The 24,831-nt window shown below is 52.2% G+C and overlaps 1 long non-coding RNA gene across 3 annotated transcripts in view; it reads left to right on the forward strand.

The window, feature by feature from the left end:
- The window catches only part of LOC309853531, a 168,877-nt gene that overhangs the window by 12,509 nt on the left and 131,537 nt on the right, over positions 1–24,831 (forward strand). The window contains exon 3 of one of the 3 annotated variants that reach the window (XR_014305795.1): positions 14,792–15,030. The exons of the other annotated variants lie outside the window; for them this stretch is intronic. This is a non-coding gene — a long non-coding RNA (uncharacterized lncRNA). Of the gene's footprint in view, positions 1–14,791; positions 15,031–24,831 lie in introns of those variants that run through there. 3 annotated transcript variants of the gene reach the window in all.

The raw sequence follows: 24,831 nt of genomic DNA on the forward strand, positions 1-24,831 counted from the left end.
CCTTCCCGAGCCGACATTTCCTGATTTGAAAGACAGCCATCCCGTGGAGGAAGATGAAGTCTAGGACCCTGTGCACAGCTTGGTCGCTTTTCCAGACGTGAGCAGCCCCAGACTCTTTCCACGCACAGTCCCGCCGCCTCCACGAAGGGGGGAGCGTGGAGAGGGACAGACGGTCTGGGGCCAGGGGTCTGTGGGCAAAGCCCGTAAGTGGGAATCAGCAAAAAGCACCTGGGGTAACACAGGGTCACCGTAGTTCGTCTGCGCGGTGGCTTTGGGAGAACAATCGGGGTGACACCACCCTTGGGGCAGACCAGGCACGGCACAGGGTGAGTGGGGGGCAGTGGGACGATAGCCCCACTGACCCCCCTTGGCCAAGGGCAGAGGTGCAGGGAGCAGACCTCACAGCTGCTCGCCGCAGCCCAGGAAGATGTGACAGAAAGCATGCGGCCCAGCGGAGCCCTTGCTGTGAGTCAGGGGTCAGCATGGAGCCCCCTACTCCCCTTTCCTACCCTGAGCCCCAGTTTCTGGACCCCAACTGTGCTGTACCCTGCGGGACAGCAGCCACTGGGGCCACAGCTCTAGCACTGGGAATCATGGCTGCGTCTCACTGCCCTATGTCATACCAATGCTATTTCCTTTTATTATAAATAGGAATTTCACTCAAAGGGGTACAACCTCATACCCCTCGGCTGCTTTGTACTTTAATCAGAGCTTTCCTGCTGAAAATGTTTATCTTCCAGCAAAGAGGTGCTAATTTTATCTTGCAAAAGTGGATATCTGCTTACGTCCCTTCTACCTTAGAGAAAGATAACCAAAGGCGCATTATGTCATCTAAATACAGCATCCTTGGAGATCAAAAGGCGTAATGTACACATCTGCCAAAGTTGATGGAGCGGCCATTGGCGGGCTCTTCCGCCCGGTTGTATGCGGCTCATTGATAGGCACCCGGTGCGTTCCTATGAAAGAAACTCCCAAGCGCTCTGTTTGTGCCAGCTGATTTTGGCGATATTGGGAGGTTTTGAAACAAGAATCCAAAATAGATGTGCCCTTCTCACCCCTCTGTGTAAGCCCTCACCACAGGAAATGGCACAGGTTCAAATTTTCGTAATGGAAGCTCCGTGGGACTAGATAAGGCGTATGTCCCCTACAGGGACGTTTCGGTGTTTAAAATATAGTCAAAATGATCCATGGCCGAGCTCCACCTGAGCATGTTTGTGTCTGGACACGAGTCCTGCTTCTGGTTCTAGCTCACTGTTCCTCACTTTCTTGGACCCCATTTTATTGAACGCGTGCACATGCCGACACACAGGCGCGCGCGCGAAGTAAATGTCCAGAAAAGTAGACGTACTCTTGCGATAGGCCTTGGACCTGGATGTTTTGTCCATTCCAGTCTCGCTGGACAGCTCGTCCTTTGCTTCTCAAAGTGCGGCCCCTGGACCGCCAGCGTCGGCAGCATTACCAGTGCGAACCAAGGGCCCGCCCAGGACTGCACGGTGACCATCTGTCATGTCGCCCATAGGACGAGCCTCCAGTCCGTGCCCCAGATGATCGGGAAGCACTGGTACCGTCTGTTTCCATTTTGGAGCTTTGTCTCTTTTTGTAATTTCCTTGCTACTCCGTAAGTGGACTTAAGCACTCGTCTATGATCCATGAGCCAGGCAGGGTGTGACTAACCTACCTGGTGGGGGACACAGGAGCTAGATTCGTAGGGCTTTAGGTGCTCCACTGGGAGCAGTTGCTGCCTGCCTACAACTCTGCCCTGGGGAGACGCCCCAGACAGGTCTTCAGTGTGCTCGGAGATGAAGGCATACGGTTACCGCTTGACGTCATAGTGCTGCGTAATAGCCAACCACAAAACCTCAGGGTCCTGCGGACAGTAATGTGTGTTGTTCACGTATCTGGGGTGAGCTAGGGGTCAGCCCTGCCAGTCTGGACTGGGTTTGCACACATTTCTGGGATTGGCGGGCTGTGGCTGATCTGGGCTGGCCACAGCCAGGGTAAGTGGGAAGTCAGCTCGTTAGCATTGTTTCTCGTGTTGAGCTGGCACACTCACATCCTCGTGGCCTGGCAGAGTCACAGGGGCGCACATTCCTGAGCGGGAGCCCGAATGGTATGGAGCTGGTACCTTCCCCGCGCTAAAACCCTGCGGGCCAAAGCCAGTCTTGCTGGTGAGGCTCCAGGGGTGGAGCCTGTGGCCCCGCCCACAGCGGGGGAGCCCTTCCCATAGGCACGGCTCTAGGGAGGCTTGAACCGCTGGGACCAGGATCCACCGCCTTAGGCTTGTGACCCTCCCAGAGATTCAGCTGGCTCCCCCGTAGCTGGAAGACAGTTCCCTACCTCGCAGTCCTGGTGACAGGCTTGGATTAGACAGTGCAGTGGGAGCAGTGAGGGGCCTGCAGGGAGGACCTGCTCCCTCCGCGGCCGCCCGTACTTTAATGACAGTAACAACCGAGGATGACGGCGGCAGGTCTCATTTTCAGCCCCAGGGGCCTGACTCTCCACAGAGAACAGATAAATCTATGTTCTGTGTTTGGGGTGGAGGGAACTGGGGTGTGTGTGTGTGTGGGTGTGTGTGTGTGTGTGTGGTGTGTGTGTGCGCACACGTGTGCGCGGCCAGATTACCCAACTCTTGCTTTACCAAAGCTCATCATGAGGCTGAGGCTGCAGCAGCCCCTGATTGCATTATGCAGACACATTTTCCCAGTAATAACCACACTCAGAGCTCTTGCCCAACACCCAGCGAGGATGCTGCAGCCGCCCTGGAAAGAGCTCGGCTCTCCTACACCTCCCACAGAGATGAAAATGCAACCCTTATTTTAAGAGCCCAGTAGACATTTCCATTAGCCTGAGGCTAACGAGAATACACATTTTTCTGTTTTGGGATAGATTTTTTGAAATCAAGCTTATTGAGGCCAAATCTCTTTACAATAAGATGCATCCATTCAAATTTCGACGAATGTATACACAACGCAGCCATAACCCCAATGAAGATGCAGTGTGTTCCGTTCATTTATATCACCGCAAAATGCCCATCGCCCCTCCCAATGAGCCCTGCTACTCCAGGCAGCCGGTCTTCTGATGTCTTCAGCCGTAGATTGATTCTGCGTGTTCTAGAACTTCATTTAAATGGAATCGTGCTGTATGTACGCTTCTGTCTCACTTCCTCCACACCAAATAATATTTTAGGCTTCATCAGTACGGTTGCATGTATCAGGAACTTGCTCCCTTTTATGGCTGAGGACTGCTCCGTCGTATGGTTTTATCACATTTTGCCCATTAACCTGTTGGTGGACTTCAGGGTTTTACGCAGCTTTTGAGCCTGTCAGTAAAACTGCTCTGATTGTTGGCTTCTAGTCCTTTTATGAGCGTGTGTTTTGATTTCTCTCACTTTGTTAGAAATTGCCAAGCTGTCTTTCCAAGTGGCTGTCCATTGTATACACCCACCAACAGTCCCCAAGAGTTCCAGTGGCTCCTTATCCTCGCCAACCCTTGGTAGTGTCAGTCTTTTTAATTTTAACCACTCGGGTGGGCATGTAATGCTGCCACACTACTGGTTTAGCAGGTGTTTTCCTAACAACTAAGGAACGTTGAGCATCTTGTGTGTCCATTGGACATTCTCCTTCTTCGTGAAGGGTCTTGGTCATTTGTAAAACTGAGTCGTATTTTTAATTTTAATTTTGAATTTCCATTTGTCAGTTTCTTATTCATTTGTTTTCTAGCATGTCCTGGGGATCTTTGCCCACCCCAAGTTTGTGAAGGTCAGAAGGTCATAGTCTTGGCTCTTGCATTTATCTCTTTGGTACATTTTAAGTTGATGTTTGTGCATGCTGGGCGGTAGGGATTCGGGCTCCTTTGTTCCTCCCATTTGACTTTCCAGTTGCCTCTCACCAGCTTGAGGCACTTCCCTCCTCAGATGCTGACTCAACTTGCCGAGTCTTGAATTGGGTCAAACGCTTTTTCTGCACCATATCACACACTGAAATACTAACAAACATGAACTGCAGAAATCGGTCAGAATCACCAGGACCACATAACTGGGAATGGAAAGAGGACTCACTCCTTTGGGTGGCTTTATTGCCCTAACAGCTAAAGGTATGTGACAGAGAGTGTCCTCTGGTCGCCCGGCAGCCCTTTGCAAGCCTCTTTTCCTTATCTCCCAGGCAACCACTTTTTCAGCCTCTCTTAGAGCTAGCAGTGAACAGACGACCCAGTTTGACCAACAAACCTTAAAAAATGAACTATATTGTAAAACTGGAAAAGAGTTTTTCCTCCCTGAGAAAAGGCATGAGGTTGCTTCTCCATCTACCTGCCTTTGCAAGCCATTGCACCATGACATGATGCCTAAATAGATATTTGCCGCCTGTGACTATGCTAGAAGGTCTGGAGAATGTCGGATATGCCACCCAGAGTCCTAGGATCACTAGGGAATTCAATCCACCATAGGATGGAGAACCCCAGACTTCTTATTTGGAGAGAGAATTTATTTCTTTATTAGGTGTGCTCTAGCAGTTGGATTTTAATATTTATAAGCCAAATCGGCTTCTCCTCCAACACATAAGCCCCAAGCCAGTCTAGAATGAATCTTCTCTGCAGCGAATCAGCTAAGCATTTTCATTACCAATTCTCTCCAAACGTGAGAATCAGAGAAGAGACTGGTTCTACAAGGTACAAGCAGGGCTTGTGGAGTGTGGTGGAAACACTGCTCAACCAGGAAGCCGTAAGCCTGAGTTCTCATGCTGGCAGCCTCCCCAGCATTTCTAGGCTTCCTTCATTTTCTTTCTGCCCATGCCTCTCTTGTTGAAGACTTCCCTCTGCCTGATGCTCCCTTCCACCTCCACTCTTTCCTTTGTCTGGCTCGTACTACTTCTTCAGGTCTCAGTTTAAAGATTACTTCCTTACAGAGTTTTTCCAGATCCCCAGGAAAAACTGGATTTTTCCTTATAACAATGATCCCAATTGAAATTAAGTACATGGTTTGCTGTAACCCCTCTCCTTCACTGGCACGTAGGCTCCCTGAGGATGTGGATCTGGTCTGCTTGTTGGTGCCCTAGTATGGTGCCTAGCACATCCGAAATCTTAAGCATGTATCTTTGATTAGTTGAATGATGGATGGATGGATGGATGGATGGACGGACGGATGGATTGAATTGCATTACCACCACCTTGCTGCATGACCTTAGGCAAGTCACTTCCCTTGTAGGCTGTAGTTTTCTCATCTGTCTTCTGAGGAGTTTAAACTCAGGGGATTGTAACAGCCCATCCACTGCCAACTCTTCATCAAATTCAATCCAGATGTTCAGATGTGGCTTCGTTTTTAAAATTGGCTCTCCCACATCTATCCATTTACTTTCCACCACTGCTGGTGATCCCACAATTGCTCCAGAAGCTCATTCCAAAGAAGCATCCCACGGAGGACGGCTGGAGCTGGGCATCTTCACTACCCCAAGATGCCGAGGGCAGTGGTTTACAGACAGGGGAAGGCTGCAGTGTCTGGTGGTTTTTCCATGAGGCCAAGTCCCTAGTCCTCTCGTTCTGTGATGGGAAGGCAGAATTTTGGTGGGTTGGTGGTAACTGTCAGAGGAGTCCATACCCATTTGCCTACGTTCCAGCACATCTGTTCATCGTCACTCACCTGTTGTATAAGAAGAGCCCTCTTTGCAGATTAAAGATCTCAACCAGTGCCATCTCCTGCAATGTCTGTGATAGACTTGAACATCTGCCTAGCGGGTGCTGCGGGGTTTAATCCGGAGCACCTGGTTGCACGTGGCAAACTGTTCTAGAACCCTTAGCACACACATCGTGTATTAAATGCACAAGCATACACGCTTGTCATAACAGCCAGTGAGAGCAAAAACTAAGACAAGTCCCATCACATCTCCTTTTTCCTTTTTGTCCATGTCCTCAGGGGAGAGTCACTGGCCCCTCTGCCGCCCCCTCCAACGGCAAGAATCATGACAAGAGGTGACCGATTACTTAGCCCACTGTACCGGGGAGCAGTACTGGGGACATGCCATACTTTGCCTCCACACCTCACAATTCTCGAAGATGCATTCTCATCTCCACTAGATAGACGGAAACTGAGGCTCAGAGACATGCTCAGACATCCCCAAGGTCACACAGGCCAAAGTGGTGGGTCTGAGAGTCGAACCCAGATCTGAGCATCCAAGGCAGAGCCTGTGTCCTGCTGCTGGCCACCTGTCCGGTGATAACCTGTGGCAGGGGCTAGACGAGCGGTCAGATCATGGAACCAGAACCAGGCAAGCTGGCTGCTCGGCAGCTTCCCTTGCCCCAGGATGCGGCAGGGACGAGCAGTGAGACACACACGGGGACCACCTCTGGCTTCACAGCCATCCGCTCCGGCCATCCTCAGCTGGAAGCCAGTGCCCCTCCTTGAGATTGCCATACAGCTCTCTGGAACCAGGATGGAGCAATCTTGTAACAAACGGAAGGAGGGTATTTATTAGAAAGAGATTGCAGGTGGCAAGAAATGGGATGTTCCGACATCCCATTAGCTTGGGGTAGAAGCTAAGAAGATCTCCAAGGTACCACCTCAGAGCGTTGATGTAGCTTAGATAACTGCCTCCTTCCCCTCACTGGCTGGGAGAGGAGCTCCCGTGTTTACTATTCACTGGCAGTTAGTCTTGAGTGAGTTATGTGCAGCCAACAGCATTCCTAATTGATACACAGTTTAAGCACCAAAGTGCCTGTAACACACCCATCCCTTCGGTGGCTTTTGGTGGTAGGGGCGGGGGGGGGGGAGTGAGATGCAGCTCCTTGGCTCACATTGAGAGCCCCCAGGACCCAAAACTCGCCCCCAGATCATCTCAGGCAAGCCAGTCCATAGCCTTTGCTTCTCTCCTACGAAACCCCACCGCAAATTCCAACCCACGCATTGTCAAGGGGTCCTTATCCAGTGGGAATAATAGGCCGGCTCTGTTCCCTAACTGCATTCCCAAATTAAAAACAACCAAAAAAAAAAAAAAAATTAGAGAGAGTTAGCCTCTCCGCATTCCCAGCTCAATATATACAATCAAATGGTAGGAGTTGAAAGTCAAACAGCCAAGCATTCCGTCTGAGTCGGGCATCTGCAGCCCGGATCCTCCTGGGGAAGGCACGCCCCATCGCCACATCGTTACCCAACCCTGCCATTAGGGAAGGCAAACCCGTACTTACAATCACAATGAACGTAATGTGTAACCAGGGGGCTGCTCGCTTCCAGGAAAGGCGGCAGCGCCCGCCCCACCCCCGGCTGGCCCGGCCGGCCTCCTTCCATCACCGGCTCTCGCTTCTGTGCTCCGCAGAGGTCCCCATGACATCAGAGACCTAAGGTCTCTCTGCCGCTTCTGTGTTGTTCTCCCGCGTCCCGCCGCGCGCCGCGCGAGGGGCCGTCTCCCCGCGTCCCGCCACGTGACGAGCGTCTTCCTCCGGGCCTTGTCCTCTTCTCTGATGCTCACGCTCGCTTTTCCGGACGAGGCCCGCTCCACTTCCGGTGTGGCTGCAGGTCACGGTCTCAGGGCCAGAGATTTTATATTTCTCCATGAGATGCACCTTGCTGGGCACAGCGAAGCGCACAGAGGAAACAAACATCTTCTGTTTGGCTTAAAGGAGTAGGAACTGGTGCGGCCAGCCTGGAGGGACGGTGGGCAGCCTGTGGCCAGATCGTCCACCGTGAGCGTGCCCGCGGGTCCCCCTCCACGGATGCCATCTACGGAAAACACGGAGGTCACACATACGTGTATGTCAGTGGATGCTAAATGAAGCTTTGTTCTTATAGAAAAGCACCGGAAGCCACCTAGATGTTTAGTGATACAGAATTGATCAATTGGCCCCCAAAAAAGCATGCAGCTATTAAGAAGCATCTTTGTGAAAAACAGTTAATGCCAGAAAAATGAGTAATAATTCATATGCACGAATGAAACATGCCGCGTGAAACAAGTGGAAGAAGGAGACATGGAACTGGAGACCACTCACGCCGTCAGAAGAATGAGGTGCATCTCTCGCAAGAACACACCAGATCACTAATCCTCTTCAGTGCACGGGCAGGGTAGCGTCCTGGATCCGCCGGCACCTACGTGCTTCTGCGTGCCCGTGCACACACCCTTCCACTCGGCCCTCACGCAACCCTCGAAGGCAGGGGCGCTCCAAGCCCCACAGCTAGTCGATATCAGATCTGGGACTCAAAGCCGAGAATTCCCCTTCTCGACTCTACACTGCAGCAAAACGTTTGCGTTGAATCCGTCAGAAGGACGGGGAGCAGAAAACAGGAAGGGGATGCAAGACAGAAGGAAATAAACAAGCAAACAAATAAGACAGGGCCTTGCATGGTCCCATAATGCAACCCTCTCCCTACGAGATCCAAGGAACGGAGGGAAGAAGGAAGACGTACGTAGGCCTAGGTCTAGATACGGACACAGGTGTAGGCATATGTGTAGGTACAGGTCTAGGTACGGACACAGGTGTAGGCATATGTGTAGGTACAGGTCTAGGTACGGACACAGGTGTAGGCATATGTGTAGGTACAGGTGTAGGTACAGGTACAGAGAGACATACCAGAGATGTACAGGTCTACGTGTATATGTACATCTGTAAACGTCCTGCTTCCTAGGATGACACGCTGCCCTTGGGATCCCACACCCTCCGCGCGCCGGCTTCCTTACCCTGGTCACAGCTGACTTACTCAGGGCTTAGCACTTAGCCCATAGGAAAAATAATTCATAAGCTAGCCAGAAATCTCTAACCTCAAAAATGCTCACAAAGGTCATTTGATTCACTCAGGGCCCAGAAAATTCGAACTTTAAAACGTGGAAGGAATGTGCCAGTGGAGGTGGAGGGCGGGCAGTGCGGAGGGGCCGCCATGGAGCAGTCTGGGGGATGAGGCGTGCGCCGTCCCCCGCTGAGGTGAGGCAGGCGGGCTGGGTGCAAAGAACAGGGCGGTGGGGCTGCTGGAGGTGGAGGAGGAGAAACCCCCCCAGGGCCTGGTTTGCCCCGGTGGTAGCCTGGACTTCTCACGGCATGGCCACAGGCTCCCCAGGGAGAGCATTCCGAGCGTGAAAGCGGCGGCTTCGGACAGATGTCTTAAGACACAGGGCATGTGTCCCCCATTCTGTGCACACATTTTGCTATGGGACCCCCAAGAATTTGTAACTCCAGACGTCAGTGCACTGTCTCCACTGAACTCCCGCGTCCTGTGGCCTCTGTTCCTGCTTGGTGGACACCCTGTGTGGCCTCAGGCTGGGGTTACCTGGACCGGCCACCCCCACTGTGAGCAGGGACAGAGCTGCCCCAAGGCTGTCGCAGCGGTGCCTTCAGCGGTGCCTCCTACCGCTCTCCCACCACCATCACTGGCGGCCACCCTAACGGCTAGCGGTGGGCACTGTGGACCCTGACAGGCGAGTCCATATGCCCTTTTCTCTCCTTTTTCTCCTCTTGGTGGGGAGAAACTAAGCTTGACCTTGAAAACACAAAACGCTTGCCCGGGATTGCCAATCCGTCTTCGTCAACGCGCTGGCAGCTGGGCTGGCGTTCCCGAGGGGGCGCGGAGCTCGGTGCATGAAGTGGTTAAGCCAGACTGCTGGCCTGGGAGCCGGCGCTCTGGGCCTCCTCATGGCCGACTGGATCTGTGTGGTCTGGGGGCCACTCGTTTGTGACCTCGGTGCCTCTCTTTCCCAGCAGAAGTATAAATATCAACGTCTTTCCTGCTTGAGGTTTTTCTCCCCCCAGATACTCAAATGTTGGACTAAAAATATTTGTCCAAATGTGAAAATGAAACCGTTGAAAGTCCCATGCATATAGGATAACTGGATTATCTTCTCCTGTGTGTGTGGAGTCCAGGAAACGGTGACTAATCGCCAGGAGATCAGGGTTCTAATCCAGCCTGTGGACGAACTAATGCGTTGCTTTCCACAAGCCACTGACCCCCCCTGGGGCCCCAGTTTTCCGTGTGTACAAAGAAGAATGCTGGCCCAGATTCGTCGTCCTCAACCTTGGTGTACATCAGAGTCGTCTGGGAAGACAGTCTTGAATGCTGATGCCTACACACCACCATAGACCCATTAAATTTGAGTTTTCGGGTAGAGGGCCTGGGTCTTGGAATTTTTAAAAATTCCTGAAATGATTCCCAGTGTGCCACCAGGATTGAGAGCCTCTGAACTGGGTTCATGGTTTTAAAACTATTTCTAATCAGAGATTCTTTTCTTTAAACAAACACACCAGAGGCCTGGTGTGCAGAACAGATCGCACGCTGTTGTGCTGGGTGAAGCCGGAGGGGCCCAAGCTCTGCCCGGAGGGGCCCAAGCTCTGCCTGCTCGACCTTTCCTCCCTCCACCTTCCAAGCCTAGAACCAGCCCTGGGCCGCCCCTGCAGTGCTGAAGGCCCTCCCTGGCCCCGGAACCTCAGTGTTCTGCTGAGCACAGTTTGAAAACTGCTGGAGATAAGACAATTTCCAGGATCATTTCAGGATCTAAACTTCTAAAATCATGTGAGAACAGCAACATATGAAGCATTATCAGATCATAAATATCCCCACATCATCCTCTCAATGAAGCCCAGCTTCCGCTCGGTACCGTGTCTGGTTATAGAACTGGGAGCCAGCTCGGCCAGTCGACGACTTCCCTGAGTGCTCTCGGGGAGGCCATGGGGCTGCCCAGCATCCGTTTCTCTCAGAGACCCAGGGGAAGGGGTCAGCCAGGCTTTAGTCCACATGACAGTGGAGAAGGCATGGTGTCATCGGAAATGCCCCTGGGACCACACAGCTGAGACATGGAGGGAAATTTGTTGCCCAGGAAATACACGGAGTCCATTTTCCAGATTCAGTGGAGAGCTTGTGTCAGAAGTCAGACCGAATCAGGAAGTCCCTGTTCTGGCCCTGGAGTATGTAAAAAGAACTTCCCTTTGCTGTGCAAGGTCAGAGACACCAAGATGCCAAATACAGCCCTGCAGGAATAAGACCAGAGGCCCCAGAAGAGGGTCATGGGGCCTGCGGGGAACGACAACGTGGAGCCGTGGCAGCACGCGTGGCAAGAAAGGTCAGCATCGCTGTCAGAGCCCGGGGCCAGAACCTGGGAGGGACCCTCGAGGTACTTGCTCCACCTGCACCATTTAAGGGGCCATGAAGAACTCAGTACTCCAAGAAGAACTATTTTAATACCAGATTTCAAAAAAGTTCAAAAGTAATGCAAACAATCCAATAGTAAAAAATATGAGTATTTTAAATAGAAGATCAGTATTCTTAATCTTTGTCATTGTCACAGGCTCCAATATGCCTCAGGCTAGTAAAGACAGAATCCTTTGGATGGAAACAAAGAAAACCTCATTTGGCCTACTTCTAATGACGATTTTAGGAAAGAAAACCAAAACTATGTCATCACTATGATCATCATCACCATCATCACCAGCATCATCAACGTCACCATCATCACCCTCACCATCACCTCCATCATCATCATCATCATCAACATCAACACCATCATCATCATCATCACCATCAACGTCACTATCATCATCGCCATCATCATCACCATCATCATCATCACCATCAACACCATCATCATCATCAACGTCACCATCATCACCCTCACCATCACCACCATCATCATCATCATCAACATCAACACCATCATCATCATCACCATCAACGTCACCATCATCATCACCATCATCATCACCATCAACACCATCATCATCATCAACGTCACCATCAGCATCATCACCATCAACACCATCAGCAGCAGCACCATCATCGTCATCACCCTTTCCGCTCTCATCCGGTAGTCATGATTACTGAGGGCCCATCATGGTCTAGACACGAGTATTCTCTGCATTCACTTTTCACAAACATTCTGAGAAGAGGAAATTACCATTTGACAAATGAAGAAACTATGGCTTCAATGGTTAGAAATTTATGCAAGTGTAAATGCAGGAAGTGTGGAGCCTCCAGAAGACCATCTGCAGAACCAGTGGAAGAAGAGGCCTGCAGGCAAGAACACAGTCATCCTGGCTGAGGTCTCCCCCACTTCCCTGAGCAGGAGTAAGTAGACACTAATACCACCAAGGCCACTGGGCGGCATTGACAGCGGCCATGTTTAACTGGGATTATGGTGACTTTAAAGTAAATAGGGTATATGCTTACACCCTGTTACGCACTTGGGCAAGTTGCTTCGCTTTGCAAGTCAGTTGGCTCAGCCCTAAAATAGGAGGAGGCCCTGAGCAATGTCCAAGCATCTGAGAACACTAGAGTCTGTTCCTAGCTGCCCGTCTCCTCTACCATGGCTCTCAGCCCTCCGGGCCGGTTCTCTCCCTTTGACTCTGAGGTTGCAGCTGGGTGTTACCTGGACCTTTCCCTGGGAGGAGAGGCAGTTGCCACAGGGCTGAGGAGGAGACCTCCTCAGGTTCTCCTTAAGGTTTTTGTAACTTACTTGGCAACCCTTAGAAAGCTTCCTGAAGAGAAGCCCTCCTGTCCCGACCAGCCTGGACTGCGGTGGCGTATTAGGCAGGCGGCTGTCTTGCTGAATGTTGATTCAAGAAGGCAAGTTTCTGACTCCGGCCCTGAGGACATGCTTGTTTTGAGCACAGCTGCAAGGCGGCACACTGTCCATGCCCTCCTGTTCCTTCCTCTGGCAGAGACACGGTGGCAGGGACGGTGCAGGAATGACCGAAAAAGAGACAGAAGAACGGAGGACTCTGCTTAGCTGAAGGGCCCCTCATCGTCAAGAAAAAAAAGGGTGAAGACGAGCAGAGAGCAGGAGTCGCCTGAGGCAGGCAGAGTGGGCTCCTACCCAAACCCACTTTCTTTTATTCTTTGAGGAATTTCCAGGAATCTGGTTAACAGGCCTGACACCTACGGCTTGGATATATACAAAAGCAAATGATCTTAACATGAACAGAAACAGCGAAGGCCCCTTAGCTCGGAGCCTGGGCCTCGGGCAGCTGAGTTCTGTGCCTGCTGAGAATGTTCTCGGCAGAAGTATCAGACCTGGTCTGGACAGTGTAGCAGGGGTGTGTGGGGGGCAGCGTTAGACAACAGCTCTCCCCTTCCTCCCGGGCACAAGACTGGGCTGCATTTTCTAGACTCCCTTGCAGTTAGATGTGGTTGACAGCATAGGAGGAGAAAGAACACGTTCCCTTTCCACACTGGGCTTATCAACACTTCCATGTACCATCCTCTGTCCAGGGACCAAGAAGGGCGCACGGTCACAGATGCCTTCAGCCCAGTCCCCGATCACGGGCATGGAGGAAAGGCCCCTGCAGAGGCAGTGAGGAAGAAACAGATCATATCGGGGTCAGGCCCTGCGACGCTGGGATTCTGAGTCATTGCACTTGATTGGCTCTGACTGATACAGGCCGTCAGGGGCGTTGATTTGAAGGGATGCAGTTGGGGAGGCAACCAAACCCCAGGAAAGGCAGAAGGAGCGCCGTGGGAGTTCATGGAGTCCCTCTCTGGAATGTTCCATCGCGTGGCTCTGCTCAGTACTTTCAGATTCTGTTTCTGTCAGCTCAAAGTTTCAAATTCCCAGGAAAAAGATTTTTTTTTAAAGATTTTATTTATTTATTTGACAGAGATCACAAGTAGGCAGAGACAGGCAGAGAGAGAGAGGAGGAAGCAGGCTCCCTGTCAAACAGAGAGCCTGATGCCGGGCTCGATCCCAGGACCCTGGGATCATGACCTGAGCTGAAGGCAGGGGCTTAACCCACTGAGCCACCCAGGTGCCCCAGGAAAAAGATTTTTATTGGCTCAGCCAGAGTCAGGTGGGCTCCTCTGGAATACCGGTGACGGGCTCGGCGGTCCAGCGGGTCTGCTGGGGCCCAGACCTGAGTCCCAGGGGCTTTCCTTTGGAAAAGGGGATTGTAAACCACCAGCCACCCTAAGAGGTGTCTGTCTCCCACAGCTTCAGCTGGGGATGAAAGGGTGTTCGACTGAAACTTTTTCTTCCCCCAAACCTGTTCTTTCTCCCAAACCTATTCCTCCGTCTGTGCTCTTTCCCTGTGTCCTGAGATTTTTATCACCACCTAACCTGCCAGGGAGGCAGGACGCTTGGGGCTACATCCCCTCTTTCCCTCCGTGCCCGCAGCCAACTGGTCACCGAGAACGCCACCCGAACGCCTGCCCGAGCCATTGCATCTCCCAGTCCCCGTCACTCAGCGATGCTCTCCTAGCTGGTCTCCTTCCTCCCCCCTCCTGGAGCCCACCTTCAGCCACGATCAGGAGCAGGAGTGTGTTTGCCCCCACGATCCCGGGAAGTGTCCCATCAGGATGGGATAGCGAGCAGTCAGAACAGACACCGTCAGTATGAGCTTCTCGGGGATTCCCAGCCCTGATAATGTGACTTAAAACTGTCTCCCAGATACCCACCAAAGCTGGCTACACGGCTGTCCGAGGGCCCAACACTTGCGCTCCTAGTACATGCCCAGGGACGTGAAAGCAGATGTTCACCCAAAGACGGATACAACAATGTTCATGGCATCTTTGCTCGTGAGAGCCCAAACTAGAGACCTCCAACAGCTGAAGGGCTACACTGCCGCAGTCATGTACTAGAACACCACTCCGGGAGGAGGAAAGTGCGGCCCTTGCAGTTACGCGGCTGGGTGCTGAGTGAAAGAAGCCGCGCACGCCGGGCAGGCCCCGAAGGATCCAGGGCGTGTGGTTCAAGAGCAGCCAGAACGAGTCTGGGACTGTGATGGCAGTCGGAGGAGTGCTGGCCCCCCGGGCAGTTGAGCCTTGGCTGGAGGGGCCCCAGGGCGCGGTCTCTGGGTGCTAGAAATGTTCCGTCTTGACCCGGGAGTATGTCTCTTTCAGAATCCACGGAACTCTGCCCTTCAGAACCAGTCACTTCCTTATATGCCTGTAAACCTTCAGTTGAAAATGAGGACACGTCTTCCCCGCTCGGCCGGCATCCGGGGCTCCCGCTGCCTCCGGGAGAAGGGCCACTTTCTTTAGCAAGACACAAAGGCTCCTCTCGGCCGCGTTCAGCACCCACTCTCCGTGGCCGTCCCAGACAAGCTGTGCTCGCCGGCGCCTCCGTGCTTTCATGGGCTGTTCCTTCGCCGGCGCCTCCGTGCTTTCATGGGCTGTTCCTTCGCCGGCGCCTCCGTGCTTTCATGGGCTGTTCCTTCGCCGGCGCCTCCGTGCTTTCATGGGCTGTTCCTTCAGCCGGGAGCCCAGCTCCTCCTTCATCTCCTCGGGCTCACCTCAGCTGTCACCTCCTCCTTGAAGCACGCCCTGATCCTGCAGGAAGGAGAAGACACGCCTCCCACTCTACACCCACTGGTCTTCATGCACCCGTGGTCATTTCCTGCGGCCGCCTTAACAAATTGCCACACACTGAGTGGCTTAAAACAAAATAAGCTTTTCCCTCCTGGTTGGGAGAGGCGGGAAGTCTGAAATCAGCGTCCGCAGAGCCGGGCTCTCCCTGAAGGCGCGAGGGCGTCATTGGCTCTGGCCCTTTCTCTTACCTTCTGAGACTTGTGACAGTCCTTGGCTGGTGCACACACCATTCCTGTCTCTGCCACCCCATCCCAAGGCCTTGTCCTCCATGTCTGTGTGCCCTTGTGTGTCTCTACAAGATGCTTTCATGGCATTAGGCCACCCCCCATCCGGCATGATCTCATCTCCATCCACACCTTAAACACATGTGCGAAGACCGTATTTCCAAAGGAGCCCCCTTCCCATTTGGAGGTTCTGGATGGACATGATGGGGGAGGGGAGATTATCCAACCCTCCGGACACCCTTCCTGTCACAGCTGCCGTTTATGATTATCCAATGTCTGCGTCAGGTGACGGCCACCTCCCGGAGAGTGAGGCCACCTTCATTCGGGACCGTCAGCCACTTGCACGGAGCTCCTCGGGAAAAGCTCCAAGCAAATGTCCATTAACTAAGCGCGAACGCGCTTCTCTGTGCGTGTTTTGAGCCCTTCTGACTCCGGCTCCGCTGGACTCCATATCCCGCCCGTTTGCTGCTTGAACGAGTTCTCCCATCTGAACGAGTCCTCCCGGAACCAAGAGCACAGAGAGAAAACTCCGTGGCTTTAATCGCCTTCCGGCTTCCTTTTGTTCCAAAAACTCTCAAAGCCATCAGCCAAAGATTTAGTAGGTCTTGGGATCTGCAAGGATCTGCCACGGAGGAGCTTGATGGGAAAGATCAGATCTGCATTGCTGGTGTGGGCGGAGGCTGTGAACGCTTTCCAGGAAGCAGATGGAGGGCAGAAGTTGGGGGACTTTTTAATGAGTGTTTGCTCCAGCTGTTGGCCGCTGATTTGGTTCCTGGAGCAGCTGGAACCAGGCATCTTGGCCTCCAAATTCCAACCTGCCTGGCGATCACCAAGAAATGGCACGCCCGGTACATTCGGGAATCCCCGCCCACTGTCCCGGGGACCGCTGGCAAGCCCAGGAGCATGAGTGCTCGGGTGTACTCCCCCTCGGCCCCTCCCCCTGCTTGTGCGCTTTCTCTCTCTCTCACAAATAAATAAATATCTTTTTAAATTTTTAATAAATTATGTTGCATCAGTAGAGTAAAATACTATGCAGCCATCAAAAAGAGTAAAGCATATCTGTATGTACTGACATAAAACCATCTTCAAGAGATCTGTATACATTTTTACTTTAATTTTAATATATATTTTAATATATATTTATTAATTTTAATATATATTTAATGTATATTTGTATATTACTACAGATATTTAATATACATATATAACATATTTATATGTTGTATATTTAATACACAAATATGTATGATATATATTATTTACATACTATTATATGTTAATATATTTAATACATATTTTGTATTTTAATATGTTACATTTATATATTATAATACATTTAATATACACATATATGCATAAATTACATATACTTATATACATACCCACATGTATATGTGATATATATATATTAGGGATATATAAATTAAAAAGCCAGGCGGGGAGGAGAGTAAATAGTGTATTTCTATCTCTGTGGTCGGGTGTCGGGGTAGAGGCAGGCGCAGAGGATGAGGGCTTGCACCGGCGTGACCCGTCGCGACTTCACAGGAGGCCGTGGCAATGCTGGCGGGCCCGGGTGGAGATGCAGACTGTGGAATAGGGAAGAGTTTCTTATATCTGCTCCTCTTTGTATGTGCTGATCTTTGTGACCTTGTGCACAGATCACCTTGTCAAACTTAAAAAGCCAGACGGATGGATGAAGAGTGGTAGTGGGTTTTTTAAATCCTCAAGGGCAAAACCTTCTGTTTGGGCGGCCCCCCCTCCCCTGGGGTGACCTGAACTATCGCTGGCAGGTCCCCCGGCAGAGCTCATGGGCGGCCCGGCCAGGGTCCCCACTGCTGGGACAGATGCTCAGATCTGGAAACCATCGAAGCGACTCTACTGTTTACGAAACCCAAATGCAGCGGCCGTCCGGCGGAGACTTCCCAGATCCCTGGGCAGGCTCCGACCCTGCAGTGGTCTTACAGCTACACGCTGTAACCGCGGTGTTTACGGGGTCTCCACAGCCTCGTTAGGGAGGCTCTGTCCAGAAGAGAGATATTCCAAAGACTTTTTAGGACACAAAACACTCCCCACACAGTGATTCCGCATGTTACAAACCAGCCACACCAGCAACAAAAACAAACGAGAAAACAAAGTGACAGAAGTAAAACCCTGAAGCTGGCGCATTGAGATGATACGGGCCAGGCTGCCCACGTGGCTTATTTTTAAACCGTAGGTGGTGTTTTCTGTTTTCTTCTTTTCATTTTTCTGGAGTGAACAGGGAGCTAGGAAAGGCAGCATGAAAAGCGGGGAAATATACTCGAGATGTAACTCACAGAGCACGACTCACACTACTGAAGCGAGCGGCGCGGTGGTTTTCAGGCCGCTCAGTGACACGGCAGCCATCGCCGCACGCAGCCGTGGGATGTTTCCTTTACCCCGGGAGGAAGGCTCGTGTGCTTGCCGTCCCTACCCGTCTCCCTGCGGCCCCGGGCACCTGCGAGTCTCTTTCCCGCATCGGGGCCTCCGTCTCTTGTGGACGTTTCATGTCGAGGGCCTCACACTCAGTGGTCCTTTGTGTCTGGCCTTTCTCACTTAGCAAAATGCTTTCAGGCCCTGCTGTTGCACGCGGCTGCGTCTTGTTCCTTTTTACCCGCCGTATAATGCTCTGCCGAGTGACCCAGTCCACTAACTGTTTTAAATCTCAGAATTCACACAGCAGCCTTGAAAATAGCAGCCATAATGTCTTTTCCCAGCACCTCTCTCTTCCCTAGATTCTCAGTCTACTTCTCGGGGTCACCAGCTGGACCTCCCCACCAATTCTCCTCTTGGTCTGATCTTTCTGGATATGGCAACTCCCTTTGACCTTTGGCTGTGGCTTCAAGTCCAGGCAAGTTAAGGGACCCGATGGGAAAGGAATCCCATGGGGGAGGGGCAGGATTAATAATAATGATCAGACATTCGGGGCCCATCGGACCCGCCCCCTCTGCTGCAGCTGCCAGCCTTGGGAGGGTAACAGGATGAGGAACACAGGGTGAGTGGGTCAGAGAAACAGCTGCAGCCACGAGAAAGCAAGGTGGTCAGGCAAGAGTGAAACCTGGGGAGATGTGTGCCACCTCCTTCAAGAAGCCTTCCTGACGTCCTTGCCCATAGTGATCTGGACGGAGGGAGGACAGTCACTGAGACTCAAATCCTGACTGAGTCATCTGCATCCTGTGGGCAATTCACTTCCCTTTTCCGTACGCCAGTTTCCCTATTGTCGTCCACATTGCGTTTTCCAGCGATGACCACAGCAGTATCCATCCATCCATCCATCCATCCATCCATCCATCACGCACACCTACAGAGGCAGGGCTGGGGTCCATGAACCCTCCCTCTGAGTCTGGGCGGGCCTGTGACTCACTGACAGCCATGGGAACACGGTGGAGGCCAGCCAGGATGGGCACTGCCCCTTCCACCTTCTCTGGGACGCTCCTGCGTGGGGCACTGGACCACCATGCTGTGAGGAAGCCCAAGCCGTGGGGCAAGCCCGTGAGACTCAGGGTGGTCCCAGCCCAGGCGGGAGCTTTCAGGTGATTTAAGCTCCCAGACCCTCCCCAGCCCCAGAGTCTTCCCAGCTGAAGCGCCAGCTACGGCAGAGCACAGACAAGTCGTCTGCGCTTTGCCGCGTCCAGATTTCTGACCCACAGAGGCCACGAGCCTGACAAAGTCATTGTTTCAGGCCACGAGTATGGGGGCAGGGCTTGTTGCACGTAGGGGAACTGCAGGAGGGTGGCTAGCGGCCAAACCACAGACGTCGGGAGAAGAGCCTGACCAAGGGGGAGTCACCAAGTCTCAGCCTTCCTTCCCCTTCCAACCCCGATGCCATCGTCCTCCAGGTAACCGCCCTGAGCTCGAGACTCCTCGACACGAATGAAAATTCTATCAAAACGTCATGTCCTCAAGTGCACTGCGGGCATGAAAGGCACGAACTATGCCTCGCTGGTCTCTGTAGAACAGACCTGGGACACTGGGTCACACCTAGAAGGCAGAGACCTGACTGGACTCATCTCTGTAACCCCAATGGCCTGCACATAGTAGGTGTTCAATTAATTCTAGTCTGTGACTTGGACATAAACTCTGATCAATTCTCTTAAAGAGCTTTGAACTTTTTCCCTCTTCGTTGGATTTTTTTTTTTCTAAAATTCTTTACTCTTTAAAGGATAACGTGGTAATACAAGCCAACCCTGGACTATCTGTTTAATCTTCTTTCCCCTAAATATTAGCTCAGTGGGAAAAGGAGCCTAACCTCTCTGTATATTTTTCTCTGTGTATACTTTTGGCCAGAAGGCTGGAAAACCCAGGAGTAAAGCAAGATGCTTTGAGATTCTGGGAAAAGATGGAGAGAAACCTCCTGCCAAGGAAGGAAGAGGGGCGTCGGGGGTGGGGCGGGGCCAGGACAGATGTGACACATCTCCTCTAGAAGGGCTCTGTCTGAGGATTTGCCTGTCTCACACGTGAGTGATTCTCCGTGACAAGCGTGTGCACCTCCATGACCCCGAGGGGAGGACGGTTTGCAGCTGGGGCTGCAGCTCGGACCGACCCGAGCCAGGCTGGGGCACGGACCCCTTTGCTCCGAATCCCTTCTCCAAGCGCAGGGCTGCACTGCGTTGACGGCTGCATGACCCGACCGATTTGCTAAAGGCCGATGAAGGATAAACTGGGTGCGCTTTGTGGTACGCAAATGTGACTTCAATAAGTCTGTTTAAAAAAATAATGTCATTGGAAAAATTACGTCAGCAGATAATGCACATACATATCTGTACACGTGGACGTATAAACTCGTGTGCATATTGTACACACGCAGGCACATACCTATGCATACGCATGCCTGTGTGTTATGTGTGCACGTGTGTGTACACAGCCACAGACACAGGTCACGTGCATGTGTTCATGCACACGTATAGGTACGTGTGCACATACAATCTGATGTGTAAAGAAGCAAGGCCCTTTCTCCTGGGAAGAGTCCTGACTGAGAGGCAGGAGGCTGCCTTCTCCCTGGCTCCGCCGTTCACGTGCAGGGTGGCCCTGCACAGGACACTGGCTGCCTCTGGACCACGTCTGTCAGTCTCTCCCTCTTCTCCCTACAACCGTTTCTCACCTGGCAGCCGGTGTGACCCTTTGAAAACGTCCGTCCCCTGGTCAAACCCTCCAACAGTTTCCCGTGTCTGTCAGAGTAGAAGCTGCGGTTCTCTTGACGATCGTCCTTACAAGTCCCTAGAGTAGCCCTGCCCAGTAGATGGAATGTTCTAGATCTGTGCCATTCACAATGGTAGCCGCCAGCCACCATTCCTGAATGCTAAATGCTCAGCGCGTGCCTGTTGAGCAACTTGAAATGCGTCTCATATGGCTGAGGAGTCGATTTTGTTGTGATTAGTGTAAACAAACGTGAGGGGCCACATTGGAGATCATGACTTCCGTCATCGCCGACCCTCCCCCACCTGAATCACTCCAGGCTCGTCCCCCAACTTCTCCCTCCTTCTGTCCGTTCCAGCCACGCCGGACTCCTCCCTGCTCTGCCACCTCTCCTGCCCCAGGGCTTTTGCACCAACAGTTCCCTCTGTGCCATGTCCTTATTAACTATGTTTCTCTCTCACTGTCTGGAAGCTTGGCCCCATGAAAACGGGGACCCCTGCCCATTCTGTACATTCGTGCCCCTCCAGCTTTTAGGATTGTGCTTGGCAATAGCAGATACTCAACAAATATTTGTTGAATTTTTAAAAACTGTGAAGAATCCTGCTCTAGAGTCTGGAGAAGGATGGTCTGACCCTTCAGTGTGCCCCATGCAGCCTGCCCTGGGTCTTTTTAGCTCCCAGGATCCCAGATGCCCTGACCCTCCTGTGCCCGAGCAGATGGAGGCTTTGGTCTGAGAGAGTAAGCCACCCATTCCCAGGCATCCTGGCTTTATTTGGCTCATGAAGATGCTTGTGCTGTTCACCCGGCCGTGGTAGGCTGGCAGGTGGGAGGGGCTCGGCCTGGAGAGTCCCCACCAACCCCCACCAACGCGCTCTCCCCAGCCTTTCCCGGACGCCGCTGCCTTCTGAGTCAAGTGGAGAGCTGGGAATGGTGAACTCATGTTACTGTACAATCTATCAGCTCATGCCCGCCCCCACCTGCCTTCCTCACTTCTGGAAGAGAGGTTTCCTCCGTAGTGAGAAGCCAAGGCTTCGGATTCCCACAAACACACGCGGCAAAGGGCACCAAGAAGTTATGTCCCCTCCCAGACCGAACCCCTTCGCACGAACGTCCTGGTCATACGTTGGGTCTAGCTTCTCGCCTGAGGTCATTCACCCTTGGAGACTCTCTAGGAACCTGGGTGCCGCCAACATATGGACGCCTCCTAGACTCCGTCCCCGCAAGAAAGTTTGCTTGGCCTTCCTTTGTTCCAGAGCTTTGTCCCTGTAACAACACGCAGACCCCCTGACGCAAGGCCGTTTGCGCCCGGGCAGGCAGAGGCACTCTGCCGAGCGCCCTGCGGCCCGAGCTCAGTGCACAAAGGCGCGGCGGCGCAGCACAGCTGTCCTCTCATGGCCAAACCAAACCTTTAAATGGTACAGAGGCATTCAGCTTTCTCTTCTGCCCAGCTGACAGTAGGTTTACAGTTTATAATCTGGCCTTTGTAAAAGCATTTGTCAGCCTGGATATTTCATTTTAAGCTCGACCACCCATGCAGAGGGACAGGCAGGAAGCGGCCCTTCATTTGCACCAACAGTCGACTTGGAGGTTAGCTGCAGAATCACGGAATTCAGTCGCAAAGGGGGACTTTTTTGGCATTATCTACTCTGCATCTCCCGGCGAAAGCAGCCCTTGTTTATAAGAAGCAATTCCTGAATGCTAAATTTGGAAATTCTACGTATTCCTCTAATCCGCTGGCCCCGAGCAGGACCGGGCCTCCTCTAAGAAGATTCTCCACACCCCCCCAGAGTCCCTCGGGCCTCGAGCTGACCCTCCCGGCGTGACAGGGAAGGCCCGGGCACAGCGGGCCGGGCAGCCGGGGGCCCACTCAACCTCAGCGCTTCTCCTGTCGGCCGAGGAGGCACTCCCTGGCTGGCGGCGGGTTTATTTTTAAGTGCTCGTGTACCAGCGAATAGAACACGGCTCCCTCCGGGCCGGCCCAGCCCGAGCTTTGGCAGCGTCCCCGGGCTCTGGTCCGCGGGAGTGGACGCGGGAGGAGGGGGAGGCCGGTGCAAAGGCTGCATTAGCGCCTACGGAATCTCGGTAGCTCGAGCTGGCGCGATAGCGGGCAAGGAATGTAATATAGTAAGTAACACTCACGTTTTATCTGCATTGCTCGAAGACATTTTCAAGGGAGGAAATAACACCGTTTCGGGCGACAGATGAAGGAGACAGAGTCAGCGACGGTTCATTTGCAGAGCTCGCTCGCCCTCCCACACCTTCCACCTGAGCCAGCACGCTGGAATTCAGCTCGGAGCTCTCCTGCCGCCTCCCCTCCCGCTGCCGGGCCTTTCTGCATCAGAGCTCACACCTCTGTGGTCTAAGCTGTGTACACATGACCTCCTTCAGGGGATCCAGGGGGAGCTGGCTGCTGGGGACACATCTGCATAAAACCAGGGCACTTCCCCACTGTGTCTTCACATCTCTTCTTGTCCTGCATTGACACTGTCCTTGCCACCCACGAGCTAGGCACGCTCCAGGCTCCTGGACCTACTCAGAGACAGAAGGAAGAAGTCGGTCACATGTTTGGAGCACAGACTACATTGCCAGTGACTTACTCCTGTGGAGTCCTTCTATCCCGGTTCGGGCCGGGTGTCTCAAGCAGAGCCTGAGGCAAGGACTCACACACAAGTAGATGATCGGGAGGCAATCCCGAAAACACCAGTAGGGGAGTGAGGACGTGAGGCAGGGAAGGCAAGGAGGCCGCCATGGCCCTTGTCAAAGAAGTTACGCCCTGGGGTGGGGGGGTTGTCCTGCAGAGTAATCCTTCTGGGCAGGTCCATGGATCAATGTAGAACATGCATCCCAGGGCTTCCCGTCCTGAGGGTCCTGGGACTTGAGGGGTTGCCTCTCAACTCACCAGCTCCCATCATCATTGGCCCAGGGACTCTCCCGCATGGCTGATTGCACATGCGGGTAGAACTAGCTCTGAGAGCTGGACAAAACCCTCGGGCAAAGAAGCACAGTGCAGGCATGTGGGGACACTGGCATGGCTTGAATAGTGAGGGTGAAGGGTGTGGATGGGCACAGAGAACCGAAGGTCACGTAAGCAGAAAGGAATGGAGACAGACCCAAACCTGGGTGGACTTACATGTTCCTACCCCTCACCCCACTGCCTTGCTTATCAAACACGAAACCTGGTGCGTTTGGCGTAGAGCCCCCTCTCCAAACCACGGTTTGGTTTCTGTTCATGCATTATCAATTCAAGTGAATGTCCATGAAGGCTTCCTGGTTTCTTACAAGAGACACGTATTTTGTTTGGAGAGATTTCTCATATGCTACATTGCAAATACTCCAACCCCAAAGGCTAATGTTACCCTTAAAGTGGCTGTAACCAAATTCCACTGGGAATATCCAAGCTATACCCAATTTCACTAGAAGTCTATGCCAAAACATACTTTACCCTCTAAAAATTAAGACTTTGGTGTAAAAGAGGGCTGCAGAGACTAGTTTTTACGGAGTGACTGCATGGATATTGGGTTGGGCTGAACATGACTCACAGAGATGTGCGCGGAGTAGCTGCAGATCTCCTAACATGCCCATGACTTCAGGCAGTTTCATCTCTGAGAGTAGACAACCTGACGGAGAATTGAGAGAGAATCAGCCAATGTCAGCAATAAAGATATTACAGATTGGGGGATGGGCGCAAAAATAGCTCAAACTCATTTATCCAGGGAAATAGGATAGTGGACACCGCTGTTTGTTTTTACAGTGAGATTATTTTACATTTTTCAGACGACATAACATTTCTCATATACAAAAGATCAATTTAGCTCATAGAAGAACTTACCCTCAACACCTCTTTGATATTAAAAAGCTCAAAAGGGCTTTCTGCATCCTCAAAGTCATACAGACCCACACACTGATTTTGCTAATGTCACATAGAGCTGACATGTAACCCCACCACCTATTTACATAGTGCTTTCCCAGATTTTTCATTTAACAACAATTCTTCCTGTGAAGCCTTGTGTGCAACTTCAGTATGTGAAGCCAATAACTATGAAGCCATTTTGATAGAAATCGGGTGAAGAGTTCTGGTTACAACTTCTATTTCCCCTCTCCCCAGCATAGTGTTTGCTCATGTACCTCCATGCAACCTCAAGTACTGAATAAACCAGAATGAAAACCACTAATTGAGACCAAATTCTACACCTG

This window comes from Mustela nivalis (genome assembly GCF_964662115.1).
Source record: "Mustela nivalis genome assembly, chromosome: 18".
Taxonomy (NCBI): Eukaryota; Metazoa; Chordata; class Mammalia; order Carnivora; family Mustelidae; genus Mustela; species Mustela nivalis.